Below are 15,220 nucleotides of genomic sequence, written 5' to 3' on the forward strand. Positions count from 1 at the left end.
CATGTAAGGGTTTTAATTAAAGTGGAAAGATGTCCTATTGCATTAGAAAGCTTAAACAAATTATTTTATCTGATGAGTGTGCATTTCAGACAGACAAAAATTTTGCAACTTAGTAAAAAGAAATCACTGACAGGCTTTTAACATATTTGTAAGAATGTTTTATTTACTTACTTCTTCATAGTGGATCAATCCTTCTCTTACAGTTGAGAGTAGGAATTTAGAGGTTGTCTGTTAAATCTTTTGGAGTAAATTGAAAGCTAACACAAAGCCTGTACCAGCAAATGAAGTTTAATTGCCTTAAAATTCTGGATTATATTATTCGAACATAAATGCATTTATATAATTTTTAAGTAATTACAATAACATTAGTAATGAATAAGAAAGCATTACTAGAGATTCTGTTAGACTTAGATTAATAAATGAATTAAAATTATAATTAGCAGCTTGTGAGCAAATGGTGCTTGAAAACAACAAATGCAAATAGTGCTTGAAAACAATGCCTTAAATATCTCCCATATTTTGTAATTATTAATTAGCAAACTACTCTTTTACAGATTGGATCAAGGAAAGCTTCAATGCAGCTAATGAAATTATCATAAATTTGAAATTAGTCTGGCCTGAATTATATTCTGTTCTAAAGCTAAAAGCTTGATTTACATTTTAAAATCTAAATGCTTTTCATTTTCTTTCTCTGAAATCTTTCCTCAAGTCTGACTATTTTGTTAATAGTCAACCTTTCTCTCCATGAGACACATCAATAGTAAATTGAATGAAATCAGGATTCTTTTCAAGTCTTTGAGAATTCATTTAAATGACTGGTACAGGAGTTCTATGCACCAGCTTTGAAGACATTTTATGTTAGCAATCTTGACTTATAATGATCTCAATTTATATAAACTGGGGAAAGGCAAGAAGTTTTATGTTTTGTCAATGATATGTTATTTTTCTCAATATTAGATTCTAAATCAAATCTTACAGGACACCTAACAAAATCTCTAGTCCACTCGATGGTTGGATGCATCCATCCAGCCTTTAGGAACACTGCTATATTCCATGTTTTCTGTTACAGTAGAAAGTTAAGTGACATCTTAGGAGAATCAGAAAAAAGATTATTACTCATAAGTCAGTTGTATCTCAAAAAAGCTGGAGAAGAAACTTAATACAAGGTGGGAAAATATTTGAAAATACAGAACTTTATCCTTTTCTATTCCATTGCAGATATGATTTCATGCCTAATATTCCAACACACAGAGCCATTATTATTAGAGCCATATTTTACTCTGGGTATACCCAGGTCGCAGCAAGGTGCAACTGGAGGGGGTGGGCACCGTTTACAATGAACACAATACCAATGGTGCCCCTGGAGGCTCTGGCCTAAGTGCTTGCTCCTGTCCTAGATACTGAGATGTCAAATATCAACGTGATGCTAGCAGTCTAGTTAGGCAAAACAGAAACGTGAAAATACAGTTTTTTATGGAATCTAAAATGCAACAATGAAATATGTTCAAAATACTCTGGTAATGCCGAAGAAGAATTTACAAGCTTAAAGGAGTCACAGAAGACCTCTCAGCCCCACAGCCTTGTCTGCTTATCAACAAACAAATATCAACTGAGGGCAAGTCTTCACAATTAGAATAGTGTGGCTTAACTAGAATAATGAGCTGCCGTTTATCGAACTCTTACCGTGTCCTAGGCTCTAGGCCAAGTAATTAATGTGCCCAGCTTTTTATATAATTTACACAACAATCTCATCTCATAGGTGTTTTTACCATCCCCATTTTTCTGATAAGGAATCTCAAGTCTTGAGAGGCAAAACAGGCAGTGAGGGCCACACGGTTCTTCTAAGAGGCGTGCCGGGGTGCTGGGTCTGTCAGGCGATGGCACGCAGCTGGGACCTCCTTTGACCTGTCCTAGTGTGAACGGTGACTGATCTCTGGATGGGGATTTGCACTGAGTGTTATTATGACTTGGTTCAGGGTTGTGGCTTACTAAAGGATTATTTTTTTAGGAGACCTAGAAAGATACAGGAGAAATAAAATCTAGTCCTGAGGATAGCATCTTAGTGCAATGGCTTTTGTGGCCACCGTGTAACTGAACCCGTGTCTGTGGATTCAAATCTTGCCTCTATAGATACAGCTGTGTGACCTTCAGAAAGTTATTTAACCTTTCAACCCTTGCTTCTCTTCATGAAAAATACATGAATTATTCGTTGTTAAGACTCAATAGTAAGTGCTTAATAAATGTTAAAATTCTAACTGTGGATCTCAGAGGGTGGGGTAGGATGGGTCGGGGGACGAGGGTCACAAATCTTTGGAAATACTGTGTAAAATGGTGCGTGAGAGCACCCACCTCTACAGAGGATGGGAACTTGTATGTACATGCAAGGGTGCAAAAATATCACATTATTTAATAAACTTTAAATCAACTTAAACTTGACCTCAAGCCCCTGTTCTGCCTTGGACGGCAGGAAAGCCAAGCTCGGTCATTACTGATAGTATGCCAGCCCCATCCTTGGGTGGTATACAAAGGCTCCTGAACTTTTCAGGAGGCCTCCCATGAATGGCTTGGCAGGTTGTGTTCTGTACGACCTCAGGGGCACCATTCACATCTCAAGAGGCTTGACCACATTCTTGGAACAGGGGGGAGGGAAAAATAGAGCATGAAACAACCCACCAATTAACATTTCAATAAATTATCCAGGCACATGCTTTTTTTTTTTTTTTTTGAGGGGAGCGTCCATACCTTTCATTAGATTCTCAAAGCAAAGAGGGAGTCTGATTTGATCCAGCGAAAGAGATGGGTGTCAAACCTCTGTGCTCCACAAAGCAGGAAAACATCACATTTGCATTGATTATAGACCCTTTTCATAGTGCTGACACATCTATGAGCTTTGAGTGGCCTCATTATTTTTTTTATTAAATTGGGTCAGGGTGGGACCCCCCATTCAACCTAAATGCAGATGGGGTCATTGTGACTGAACAGCAAATACACAATAGGTAATAAATTCTGGGAAATGAAATCTGTCATCTGACCACTCTTTCACACAACAACAAAAAAACGAGATGGGGTATAACATCGGGACTTGAGGCAAAAAAGTCTCAAAGATAAAGAGGCAGAATTGCATTCACTGAGTTATAAAGCATTTGGGGGGCCTCTTCTTTGGACAGAACAGGAAAGGGCCAGTATTGATTCAGAAAAAGTCTATAAAACTACTGAAGAGAAAAACCATGTATGTAATGGAGGGAGCTTGCAGAATACACAATGGTTTTGCAAACAAATGTAGACACCTGAATGGTAGCATCGTTACCGCCTCATCTTCAAATACAGGGAGAGGGAAAGCGCTATCAGGGGAGTAGTAGGGAAAACACTCCGGGTGATGAAGAAAGCCTGCAGTAAGTCCTATCGGTCATGTTAAGTGCTCATTACAATAATTATTTTTATCGGTATTTAGTTTTTATAAAATCCAGTGATCAGACCTAGATCAATGATAATCCTTTGAGTATGACTAAACTCAAGTGGGTACTAATGAACAGTAAGCGAACGTCCAAGTCCCATTTTTTGGATCGTTTTTGCGCTGCAATGCATTCACCTTCTACATCCCGTTGCCTTTGGATGAATCTGGACGTCCCTATTTCATGATAGGTCAATTTAGTCTTTTGTCACTTTGATTCCAGAGTTCTATAATAATTTTTAAAAAAAGCAGTGTCTCAGAGTTTTGGACATATCCTGCAATCACACTTTTCATTTCTTTTTCATCACAAAAACCATCCATCCATAGAGGTAGCTGCAGATTCTCCACTCGTGTGTGGGCAGCATGGTGCGATGCAAAGTCCATGGAATTCGAGTTGGACAGATTCAAGTCATGTGACCTGTCTCTTCATTTGTTAAGTGGGAACACAGTACCTATGTTACAGCGCCAGAGGTAATATTAGCAAAATGTCTGGCTCGGTGTCAGGATATGATTGCTACTGAATAAATAGCGATTTTCTTCCTTCAAAGTAGAAGTTCTCCATGACTGATATACAAACTATTTTATCTTGTGAGTTCTGGCACAAGGAAATGTTTGAGCTGGAAAGGCCCTCACTACAAACTCATTTTACAGATGAGGAAACTGAAGGCTTAGGAAGTGAAAAATTTTGTTCAAGGTGAAGTACCTAGTTTTCTTATTAAATAAGTATTTGTTGAATAAAGAAATAACATTACATCATCACCAGAAACCAACTTCCTATAGGTCGAGTAATTATCTCTCTCCTAGAAGCATCGTGTATGACACATGACAATGTGAAATGCAAAATGTGAAAAAGATTGAGAAAATTTCTATGAATTCTTCTTAAATAGATGTTTCATTGAAAAATATGTATTAATTGCACTTCATGCTTAACCAAATTAACTTGGTTAACTTAACCATTCTTAACCTGGCATTGATTTATTGTTCTAAGCAATTACCTGCTTACACGTTTATAATTATTCTATATTACTTATGAAGGAAAAGGACTTAGTCGCATGTGGCATGTTAGGAGAAATAGTAAGGCATTTAATTGCTGGTCCCATGTCCATTCATAAAAAAATCAGAATTGTTGGAAACACATTCAACAGGGCACAAGATGGTTCACTTGGCTCATTTCTGATGTTCAGAATTTACTAAGTTTTATTGTCCACTATATCAGTCTTTCCAGATTTACATACAAAAAATACTAAAATGGTGGATTTCCATATAAAAGAAGAAGGCATTATGATGCATGAGTTTTAAAATCATGGTTTCCTAGAAATTGCACTGTGGCAGTCCTGCCTTCCTGGGGTTATCCAGCAGCACTTTAGCTTATATAATTACCACCCTGGCCTCCCTTACGGAGCCCACAGAGGCACCCAGGTTGGTCACCATGGCAACGGATTCTGAATCAGAGTAGCCCCATCATAATACCGTGCACAGAGCCTTTTCTTGGAAAAAGTTTGTTGTTTTTTTTTAATTTTAATTTTGAACACATCTCCCCCAAATTATAGGTATACAATTTCTGAGTATTTGTTCTAGTTTTCTCCTAAGTGTCATCTGACCACTAAATGCCTGGCCACACACAATTGCTTGAATAGCAGAAGAAGTATAACGCAAACATTTAAATACAGATTGCTTTTTCATTCTGGGCACCATTTTGAAAAGAAGAAGAAGAAAATCACATTTCAGAATAAAAGAAAAACACCTGAAGAAATAGCTGTGGGAGGAAATCAACTCTCTTTGATCTTTGTGCTGCAAGAAGAGCTCTTTAACGCTTTTTAAAAGACTCTTAAAATGCACAGATCTAAGCAAATAAAATACCGTTTTCCATTAAAAGTTTTTAAAAAATGAACAAACACGTGTTGCAAAGGCCATATTGATAAACCTTGTGCAATAATATTCTCTTTTTATCTATAAAGCAGAAAGAACACACATTTGCTCAAGACTGGATGCCCCCCTCCCCCCCCCCCCCGCACCACCGGGAGGCCCCATAAACCCTGGCCTCCGCTGCGTGGTGGTTCCTTTCTCATTTCCTGTTTGCTGTTTGGACACGCCTTGCAGCTGTGGTGGCTGAATGTCAGAAGGAAGGCTGATAATGCTCGCAGTTACATAATAGGGCTTCTCAAAGCACTGCCCATCCATGAACTCATTGGAAACTAAAGCTAGGGTTTTCTTTTTTCTCCCCATTAGGAAAGATATTTCCATGTGTTATTTAAAATTCCTTTCTAATCTCTCACTGAGCAAGAGAGAGAAATCCACACGGAAACTCATGGTATGGTATCCTGTTTACAAAGTAAGCTCAACTCCTTACTTTCTTCTAGACCCTGAAAGCCCACTCCTGGTTTCTGTCCCATTTCCATTTCCAGCTCTCCTTGGTACCAGAGTGATTTCGTTCTTGATGACCTGTCTGAAACGTCTCCCTTTGTCCTTTCCCCTCTGGCTGCGTTCTTATTGTGGTTGTTTTCTGAGTATGTATCCTGCTGACCACCAGGGCAGCCAGGCCTTAGGGAGTACAGATATTCTTAACCCCTGTTCTTTCCCACCTCTTTCCTGTGGGCTCCTCATCTGCAAAACAATGTGGATTCCAGTTCCTGCCTTTCTAACTAAGGAAAGGAGAGGAAGGTCAGGAGTGGTTGTGTCAAGGACCTTTGACACGGCTGATCAGCACCCCCCCCCATTTGTTCAGGCCCCAGTGTATTTAAAAATGAAGACGTGCCAACGTTGTGCTGTACTGTACTTAAATTTTTGTTTTTTGTTTTTTGTTTTTTACATTTGAAGTGTAACCTCATCTGGAAATAAAAACAACCATCTAAACATCTGTCCCTTGATGAATCTGGAGTCCTGGCCCAATGCCCTCTTGTTCAATAGGTAAAGGCCCCAACCTTCACTTCCGGAGTCCTGAGGACAGTGCTGGTAGCAACACAGGAGTCTGCTGGGGGTGGGGGTGCAAAGGCAGCAGGTTAGTAACAGCTCAAGCCTCTGGAGCACCTACTGTATGCCGAGGACGAGTCTCACTTTGTGTGTGCTAACATACCATGCTCTCTCGGGGAGGGACTACTGTTATCCACATCTTTACACATAAAGAAACTAAGGCACAGACACATTAGGCAAGTTGCCCAGGGTTGCACAAGTAGTCTGTAGGGTCTTAAGCACTGTGTCATTTGATCTCTTACTGGATGCTCCCCAGAGAACACAAGGACCAGAGGGGCAGTGTGAGCGCTCTCAGACCCACAGCGAAGGGAGGTGTGTGTGTGTGTGTGTGTGTGTGTTTGGGGCAGACTTACACTACCACTAGTAAAGGTAGGTGGAGGCACAGCAACATGGGCCATTTTGATCCCCCCCCCCCCCAATCTGGTGGTTGTGCCCAGGGCTGAGGGACTTGGGCAAATAAGGTTGATCTCTGTGCTCACATTGTCTCCCCATAGGCCATATGATGCGTCCGAATCACAACGGAAAGTGTCATTTTTCAGTGACCCACAGAATCAGATCCAGCTTCGTGGGCATGTGACTTGGGCTGTCGCTAGGGACCCTGCGGTCTGAATGACCCCACGCTTGGATTAACACTCTATTGTCACCATCTTGAAAGTCTTACTTTTTGAACAAAAGGTCCTGCGTCTCTGTTCTGCACTCGGCCCTGCAAATTACATAGCTAGTCTTCTGTGGAAATCCTGAGCAATCTGGAGAAGTTTGCAGCTCCGGTCTACCGGGGGAGAGAAGATTCTATTTCCCCGTGATTCCTCTGGAACTGCAGTGCGATAAATCTGCAGTTGCCTGTTAGTGGATTTGCATTTTACTGCAATGTAATACTTTTCTTCACAGGGGAAAGCAGTCAGCTCTCACTAATAGGGGCTTTAACGAAGCTCTGCCAAGGTCCACGTGCACAGCCTGGAGCAAAAAGGCTCAGGACAGGCTCCAAATTCAACAGCGGGGTTAACGACCAGGGAGCCTCTTTGCGGAATGATAAAACACTCTTAACCTCAGCTAGGTTCCTGTCTGGCCCCAAGGATCACCCCTGCAGAGGAACAGAGGGCTCCGTATAAAATTCCAGCTCGGCTCCTCCCGGACATTTGTATCTGCCATCCCACGATGTTTGCATAATTTCGGCATGCTATAGTTGAGATTTGCCAAAACTTGTAGAGAAGACTCAAACTGCCTCAGTACAAGGAAGCCCATCTGATAAGTCCTCTCTCTGGTCTCTCAATGCTCGAGCGGTTTGGCACTAGAATAAATAATTGCTCACCAATGGCGAGTTTCCATGGAATCGGTTGCTCTGAGGCCTTTTCCGAAGTGAAGGGTGGTGAGCTGATTTTCTCCAACCAGGGCAGTAATGATACCAGTGAGCAGAAACTCTAAGGGAGAAACAGCCCACTTCTTGAAAAAGACAAAAAAGAGAATTTTGTGCCTCTATCATTCAGAGGAGCCCCAAACCTCATATTCAAGGAGATCTGTGGGGCTACGCTGAATGAATAACAGCGGCCAACATCTTCTAGCATTTACTATGCCCCAGACACCCTTGTAAGGGCTTTGCATATGTCAACCCAGTTAATCCTCCCAACAAGCCAATGAGATAGGTATTATTATCATCTCTCTTTTAAAGGTGAAGGACCCGAGGCACAGAGAGGGGATGCTGTTAAGTCAGAAGAGCAGCTGCATGGCCGGCCAGGAGCTCCAGGTTCATCCGGGACAATGACGGGCCACGAGGAGCTCCCGGTGGGGCCCGGCTGTGTGTGCAGCTGCTGAGTCTGCGTCCTGTTTGTCCTCACAATAAACCCCCATTAGCGAGGGGAGCACAATTGGTCTCCCTTGCTCTTGCAACCTGAAAGAGCCTATAGAATACAGATCCCATTGTGAATGCTTTTGTAATTTGGAGATTCTTTTTTTTTTTTTTTTTTTTTAATAAACGGAATAATCAGCCCCTTAATGTATCCATAGGGAATTCAGGAAAGGGATGAAGAAGCCGCTCCTGTTTTTGAGGCATTTGCAATCATTGTTGGAGAGACAGAGCCAACAGATGGGGAACAATAGTGAGGGACTCCAGGGCTGGTGTAAGCAAATGCCGGGCTGTGGTCTTTGCCCGTGAATGCTGTGGGAAAGCGGAGAGGGGAAGGGTATTTACTCACTGGTTATGGAGTTCGTGGGGCGGGGGATGGAAAGAAGAAACTGGGTGCCTTTGGGCACGTTGGTTCATCTTCAGACTGCACCTTCCTCAACTGTGAAATAAAGCCATAAATTATCTCAAAGACTCCTTCCAGCTTTAACATTCAATGAATCCTGACCTTTTCTGTAAAGCTGGATTTTTATGTGTGGTATTTGCTAAGAGTTGGGACACACCCATGATTGCTAGGGCCCAGACTGAAGATCACATGGTCAGGTTGATACACTTTCCACACCTCCCGTTAGCTCCCAAGAGCCTAAGTGTCCTGACCTTTAGCCTTACCTTTTCCTGGCTGTTCACTTTAACGATTGCCCCAGCCATTTGTATTTTTTTTTTCTTTTTGGCTATTTGCATTTTTCTTTCTTTTCTTTTTCTTTTTGTCAGAATATAAAAGTAGGATAGTACTTAATCATAACTTGCATGTTTTAATATTTTAAAGAAATAAAATTTAACAAATGGGATAATCAGTCATTTTGCTCATTATCATTTAAATGTCTCTCTTGTGTCTTCATTATTTTTAATTTTTTTTTCAAAATTCTAAGTTATTCTCATCCCCGATAACTGGTTATGATGTTTAATATACAGTTGCAAATCGATGAGGTCTGTGAAATGGAAATTAAACAAATTTTTAAGATTTGTTTCTGTATCATTATGCATACCATGTTTTCATGAGTAGAATGGTTTTTATCCCAAACAGGAATGTGGTTAAGAGAAAAAATGATCTGATGTTCCTGATCATTGAAATATACAAACAATAATCAAGGAAGGGGGATTTAAGAAATATTTTTTACAGTGGCTTTCTTTAACCTGGCAAGTAGTCTATAGAGCCCATAAACCAGCTGTTCTTTAAGTGTGCTCCCCCCAGCCAGCAGCATTGGCATTGAACAAATTCTCAGACTTAATCAGAACTTTGGGAGGGGGGCAGCAGCCTGTGATGTAACAAGCCTTCCAGATGATTCTGAAATATCTTAAAGTTTGAGAACTGCTATCATAATCCAGGCTGCAAGGAAATAGATCATAAATTATACTTAATGACTATCTTTCCTTAATAGTCCCTCCCCATACCCAGCTGGAAACTGAATTTGGAAGTAAAATCGCCACCTGGATTATTGGCAGGCTTCAGTGATCCCCGCTACAGGTTGAATTTAATGTCAACTGTTCTATTTGCACTCAAGTCCTCCTATATTTGTAGACCCAAGTCATGTTTCCAACGTTATCTTCTCCTGTTCAGATTCTTCTTATCTTAGTGAAATTGGATTACCATTCTCTTCCCCCATGCCCTCACTCTCTGCATGAGGGACAACTGACGTAAGTTAAGACAGGGAAGGGCCTTTGGTAAGTGGAGATACATGAGAGAGCACATTCCTGGATGGCACCATGGCATAATCAAATGTATCAAGTCACCAGAGCTTCTTGGTTTCTACCAAAATCTTATGTCAGATATCATTTCCTTTCTGAAATCTTTCTCGGTCCTTCAACTGGAAGGTGCCATCTCTCCCTGCATAATGCTCCAGCTGCTCCCCTCCTGGGTTTGATGTGTCTTTCACAGTATACCCCATTCTGCCTTCTTGTGTAGCCAGTATTGTCTTGCTTGGACCCTGAGTTCTTGAGATCAAGCCTGCTCCCTACTCCTCTTTCTGCCACACGTAACACCTAACACAGTGTCAGACACAATAATAACTTGGTCAATCGTTGTTGTGTTGTGGATGCAGTGACAGGGCTGCCAGGCAAGGCCAGAGAGTCATTGGATAGCTTTTGGCCAAGGCTATTAGCTGTTATGAGTTAGGCGTACGTTCCACACTTGTCCCAGAATATTCCCTTGCAGGTAACTGACATTCGTTCTCTTTAAGATTTATAGAAAGCTTACAACCCGTGCTTAAAATACAAAATCCACCTAGGAGGGATCAAGAAATAGAAGGAAGATCTCGAGGACGAGCCTAGCTCTTCTACCCCCTGGAGCTATCAAGGGGCAGCATACAACACTAGAAAGGGCTGGGGCTGGGAAACGGGAACAAATCTTTGATTTCACAGTCTTGCCTGGGGCCTTGACTGACAGTAGCTGCTGCTTTAACTTCCATCTGTGGCTTCACGCCTTTTTAGAAGACACTCAGGAAATCTCACTCTGGTCTTACAGGGAATATTTTCAGCCTAAAAGGAAAATTGTGAGCATGAGAAGCAAGCTCGTCTTGCTTTCCCACACCAAAAGACAGAGATTCATAAAACAATAACGGTCTGGAAAGAATCTGAAGATACACGGTACAAAACGTATTTAGTTTATTATTTTAAGCGCTCTTACTACCACTGCGGTGAAAACAAACAAGAAACGGGCAGCCCCCCCCTCCTCCTCCAAACAACGTTTAATTTATATGTATGTATGTGTTAGCCACTCAGGTCTTGAAATTCATCTATAACATCATAAATCCGTGGCAAATTCTGAACAGGGAAATTCATTGTTGGGAAAATATGATAAGGAAAGATATGGTTTAGGTGGATACCCCCCCCAAATTTTAATCTATATTTGCGATTTAATCTAGATCACGTTTTATCTGCATTGGCTCAGATTTTTCCCTCCTCAGGGATCCTGCCGCTGTTCTTCCGGCTTCATTTGCCGAGGAACACTGCCATCATGCGGCCTGCCGTGGTAAAGACAGCTTCTAAGAGACAGCCGGCCGCACGGTTTTAATTTTGATGCTCTCTCCAGAGAAATGTGTGCAGCTTTAAAATGTGCTTTGTTGTTTGAAGCTGGGTTTGTTGATTCACTTCTAAAGTAGCATCGTGAAGGTATCTGCCAAAGGATGAACTCTGTGTCAGTTTTTGAATCCCCCAAGTATATAGGGACCACATTAAAAATATCACATCTACAAAATAATGAATGGTTCTGCTTACTTTATAAATTTGTAAAGTTTTCATAAATGTAGCCACTGTAAAGACAGTAGAATACCTTTATCATGTAAACCAACGTGGCTGCCTCTTTTTTTCTGCACACTGGTAAGCCCGTTCAGGGTGACGTAAGGAACTGTAGGCAGACAGCACGGTGCGGTTCAGAAACTAAAAGTATGAAGCTCGACACTAGGTTGGAGCCTTCAGTTTGCCACTAATTAACTATGTAATTTTGAGCAAGTCACATAGGCTGTGTGGCCTCGCTACTTTCTTAAATGGAGTTAGGTTTGATACACTTCAGTCAAAACTGCTTTCCAGTCGATAATTCTGTGATTCTAACCTGACAAGTAAACACATTCTTTAAAAAGCAAGAATGTTTTTCTTTCCCTGTGATTTTCCTGTAAATATCCTCTTCCTTCCTCCCGAGCCCCTCCCCCAGCCCTAAGTGAAGCTTTGTCTGCATGACTCATGCAAAATTCTCTCCGCAAGAACGCAGAGATTATGTGTTGGGCTCAGCACCGTTCCAGCGCAAACGGCTCTCATGCACTTTGTGGGCATTCCCAGTGTAGGTTATCTCCACAGACAGAAAATAAAGTTGATGAATCTTTGAAATTGGCAAACAGCTTACCGGCTTCTGAGAGCTGTAGGTCTTTAAAAAAAAAAAAAAAAGTCCCAGAATGTTAGAAAAGACAATTCAGAACACTCTGATGTCTTTAATACCTGAAAGGGAAGGACAATTTTCTTCCCTAACTACACCTTCTGCTTCATAAATTTGTCAAAAGTAAGAAGAGGATGCAGATACCGCTTGGAGCACAATCGTGAGGTTAATGTTCTGATGAGACAAAATGATGGTAAATTATTCCCTGGAGTTGATTTCGTGACGCGTGTAACAGGGTGAGGGATGGAAATACAAGCTGGCGTTGATGTTTAAACTGTGCCGGAAGGGCACGTAAATGCAGGGCAGTTGCTAGGAGACCTGGAGCACAGAGCTAATGCCCCCGCTGTGTGCGCGGGATGTTTCATCTCAAGAAACCTTGTCTTTCACAGTCAACGATGACATTCGATGTATAGTCTGTCAAAATTCAGGTGGACCAGTGCTTGGTTATTACTTCTGTCAATCCAGCCATTGTATCATCCGCCACCCATAAAGGGAGCAAATGAAAGAGAACAATCTAACGTCGTGCCAGTGACCAAGATGCTCCGGGAGAGCTCAGTGATTCACTACAAATTCAGTTTAAATACTCTCACGTGAAAGACAGCTGGTTTGTTCTCATATTAGTTTCAAGAAGTGCGAAGTCGTGGCCGAAGAATCACCCCAGCGTTCCAAAGTGAGGGATGCCAGGCCATAAATAGAGTTCTAAGCGAAGATGTGCTTGAGTAGGACTTTGACCCCTGTTGTTTACAAAGCAATCCTTTCAGCCATTTGTGGGACTTTTTAAAGACAGATTTTGTGCTAAATGCACACTTCCGGTTTGTAATTACCACCGAGAGTATAGACGTGCAGGACTTTGGAACTGGCCTGGTTTTGAGAGTTCTTCCAGCGCCCCCCACTGGTTGAAGACGGAACTGACCCTGTCTGTGGGCAAGGGTCATGGGCAGCCTGTTCAGAAAATCACAGCAAAAACTTCTGCCCTTGTAAAACATTGCCAAGTTTTGCCAGTATCCAGGAGACACTCTATTCAATGAGAGAAAGAAACTACAGGCTGAGAAGTGGGTTTAGTATGTCTTATTTTACTTAGAGGAAACTGAGTCACTGAGAGGTATTTTGAATTATTCAAACACACAGCTAATTATCACCGGAACTGGAAACCATCCAGGTTTCCCTATCCACGCTCTTTTACAGTAACACGATATAGTCTTCCTCAGGAGAGTTGGGAAGTTCTGCTATTCTAGTGATATGAAAGGCAGCAATAGTAGTCCTGTAATGCTTCTAGAATGCTTTACAATGTGCAAAGCATGTACATTGTTTCATTTGATTCTTACAACCTTGGGAATTATTCTCATGAAATAGTATGCTTAACACAGAATTGATCTGCACTGTTATAAAAGTATAGTTCTAATTCTACTAGTTTTTTTTTTTTTTTTTTTTAGGTCTTTGTTATAATCCTATTGCCATGCTCTAAGATTGAGGGTCACATAGTGGCCTTGGAAGATAGAGAATTGGAACCCTAATGTGGTTTGGAATTTTTCTTCGTGTTTCCTCCACTTCAGGATTGAATACCCATAGATAAAATAAAATGTGCATTTTACTGCTTACCTGTGGAAAATATGAAATTATCCTCTGTTATAAGCCATTTTTGAGAGCCTACAAGGTATCAGGCCAGACATAGAGCAAATATGAAGATGTTGTTCTAGGCTAAACTTTGAGAGAATTGAATTGCACTTGGGTTCAAGAAGCAGAAAAAATGAAATAGATGGGTATCCATAAGTTTACACTCCTATGCTTTATGGAGCTTTAAAAATACCTAAAAGAGGTGGAAGCATCTAAATAAAGATGGCCTCTTAGGGCCACCTTCTTTTCCTGATCTCAGGGTCTTCACGTCTCCTGTTCCTGTGGCCTAGAAAGCTCTTCCCCTAGAGATCAGCATGACTTCGTCTCACATTTCCTTCAAGTTTTTGCTCAGGAAAAGTGAGGATTTCCCTGATCATATATTTGAAATTGCAATGCTTTCCAGGGCCGTAACACCTCTCCAGGCCCAGCCTGGGAGTACAGGATGTTTTTCCTTATTTATAGGCCCAGAGGAGCCCATCTTTTTCTAATCTGTACAAGAGTAACTTGTGGGTGGGCTATGACCCTAGACCTTCCCGAGTTGATTTTTCTCGGTGGCGTGTATTACCACCTGACAAACTATCTATTTTGCTGTCTGTTTTTTAAATTGTCTGATCTCCTACAGCTGCTGTACCATGAGGACATTCATACAGCACCATGGAGTCCATGGACAGGAACCAGATTGTCAGCACCAACGTGCCAGCCAAATGACCAAGCCATTTTAGAAGGGGATCTTCTAACTCCTAGCCTTTGAGTTTTTCAGCTACAGCCTCAAATAGCATTTGCGGAGACAAGCCTTTCCCACTGTGTCCTGTCTTGCATTCCTGACTCACAGAAACCATGAGAGATACTATTATTAGTGCTTGAAGCCAGTACATTTTGGGGTTATTTGTTATGTAGCAAGAGATAGCTAAAGAGTGACTGGCCCACAATAAGTTCTCTAAATATTCATTGAATTAAGAGATAAACATAAGCAGATTTTTTTCCCCAGGGTACTCAGTGATCGTAATATAATGTCCGTTATTAACCTAAACAAAACTGTATAAAAAGTCTCAGCTCTACAATGTCAGTGGTTTTAGAGTCTCTAGATGTAGGCTTGAGTCTAGGATCTGTGATTTATTTGCCATTTGACCTTAAATAAATCACTTATAGTCTTTGGTTCTTGGTTTTCCGAATCTGTACACCAGAAGTAACCATAACCGAATTATGCTACTAACATATACCACCAACTTGGAGGAGCCTTGTTGACAGTGCAGAGCCCTGGATCAGGGCTCTCCTGAAACCCATGCCGCAAAATTATCCATTATGTGAACGAATAAACCTTCTTTACCGTTTAAGCCAGTTCCATTTGTTGGTGTCACCTACACCCAAAAGCTCTTTATACAAAGTTCTCACAAGAACAGAAACAAAACACTGGCAAACAAAC

At 41.3% G+C, this 15,220-nt stretch overlaps 1 long non-coding RNA gene across 3 annotated transcripts in view; it reads left to right on the top strand.

Moving 5' to 3' along the window:
- Window positions 1–9,106, top strand: part of LOC113260350 (uncharacterized) — a 30,925-nt gene extending 21,819 nt beyond the window's left edge. Inside the window, exons 3-4 of one of the 3 annotated variants that reach the window (XR_008956320.1) lie at window positions 6,269–6,358; window positions 6,916–9,106. This is a non-coding gene — a long non-coding RNA (uncharacterized LOC113260350). The remainder of the gene's footprint in view (window positions 1–6,268; window positions 6,359–6,915) is intronic. The other 2 variants (XR_008956319.1, XR_008956321.1) reach the window with 2 other exon arrangements.
- Window positions 9,107–15,220: the final 6,114 nt, after the last annotated feature.

This window comes from Ursus arctos, unplaced genomic scaffold (assembly GCF_023065955.2).
Source record: "Ursus arctos isolate Adak ecotype North America unplaced genomic scaffold, UrsArc2.0 scaffold_3, whole genome shotgun sequence".
NCBI classification, from domain to species: domain Eukaryota; kingdom Metazoa; phylum Chordata; class Mammalia; order Carnivora; family Ursidae; genus Ursus; species Ursus arctos.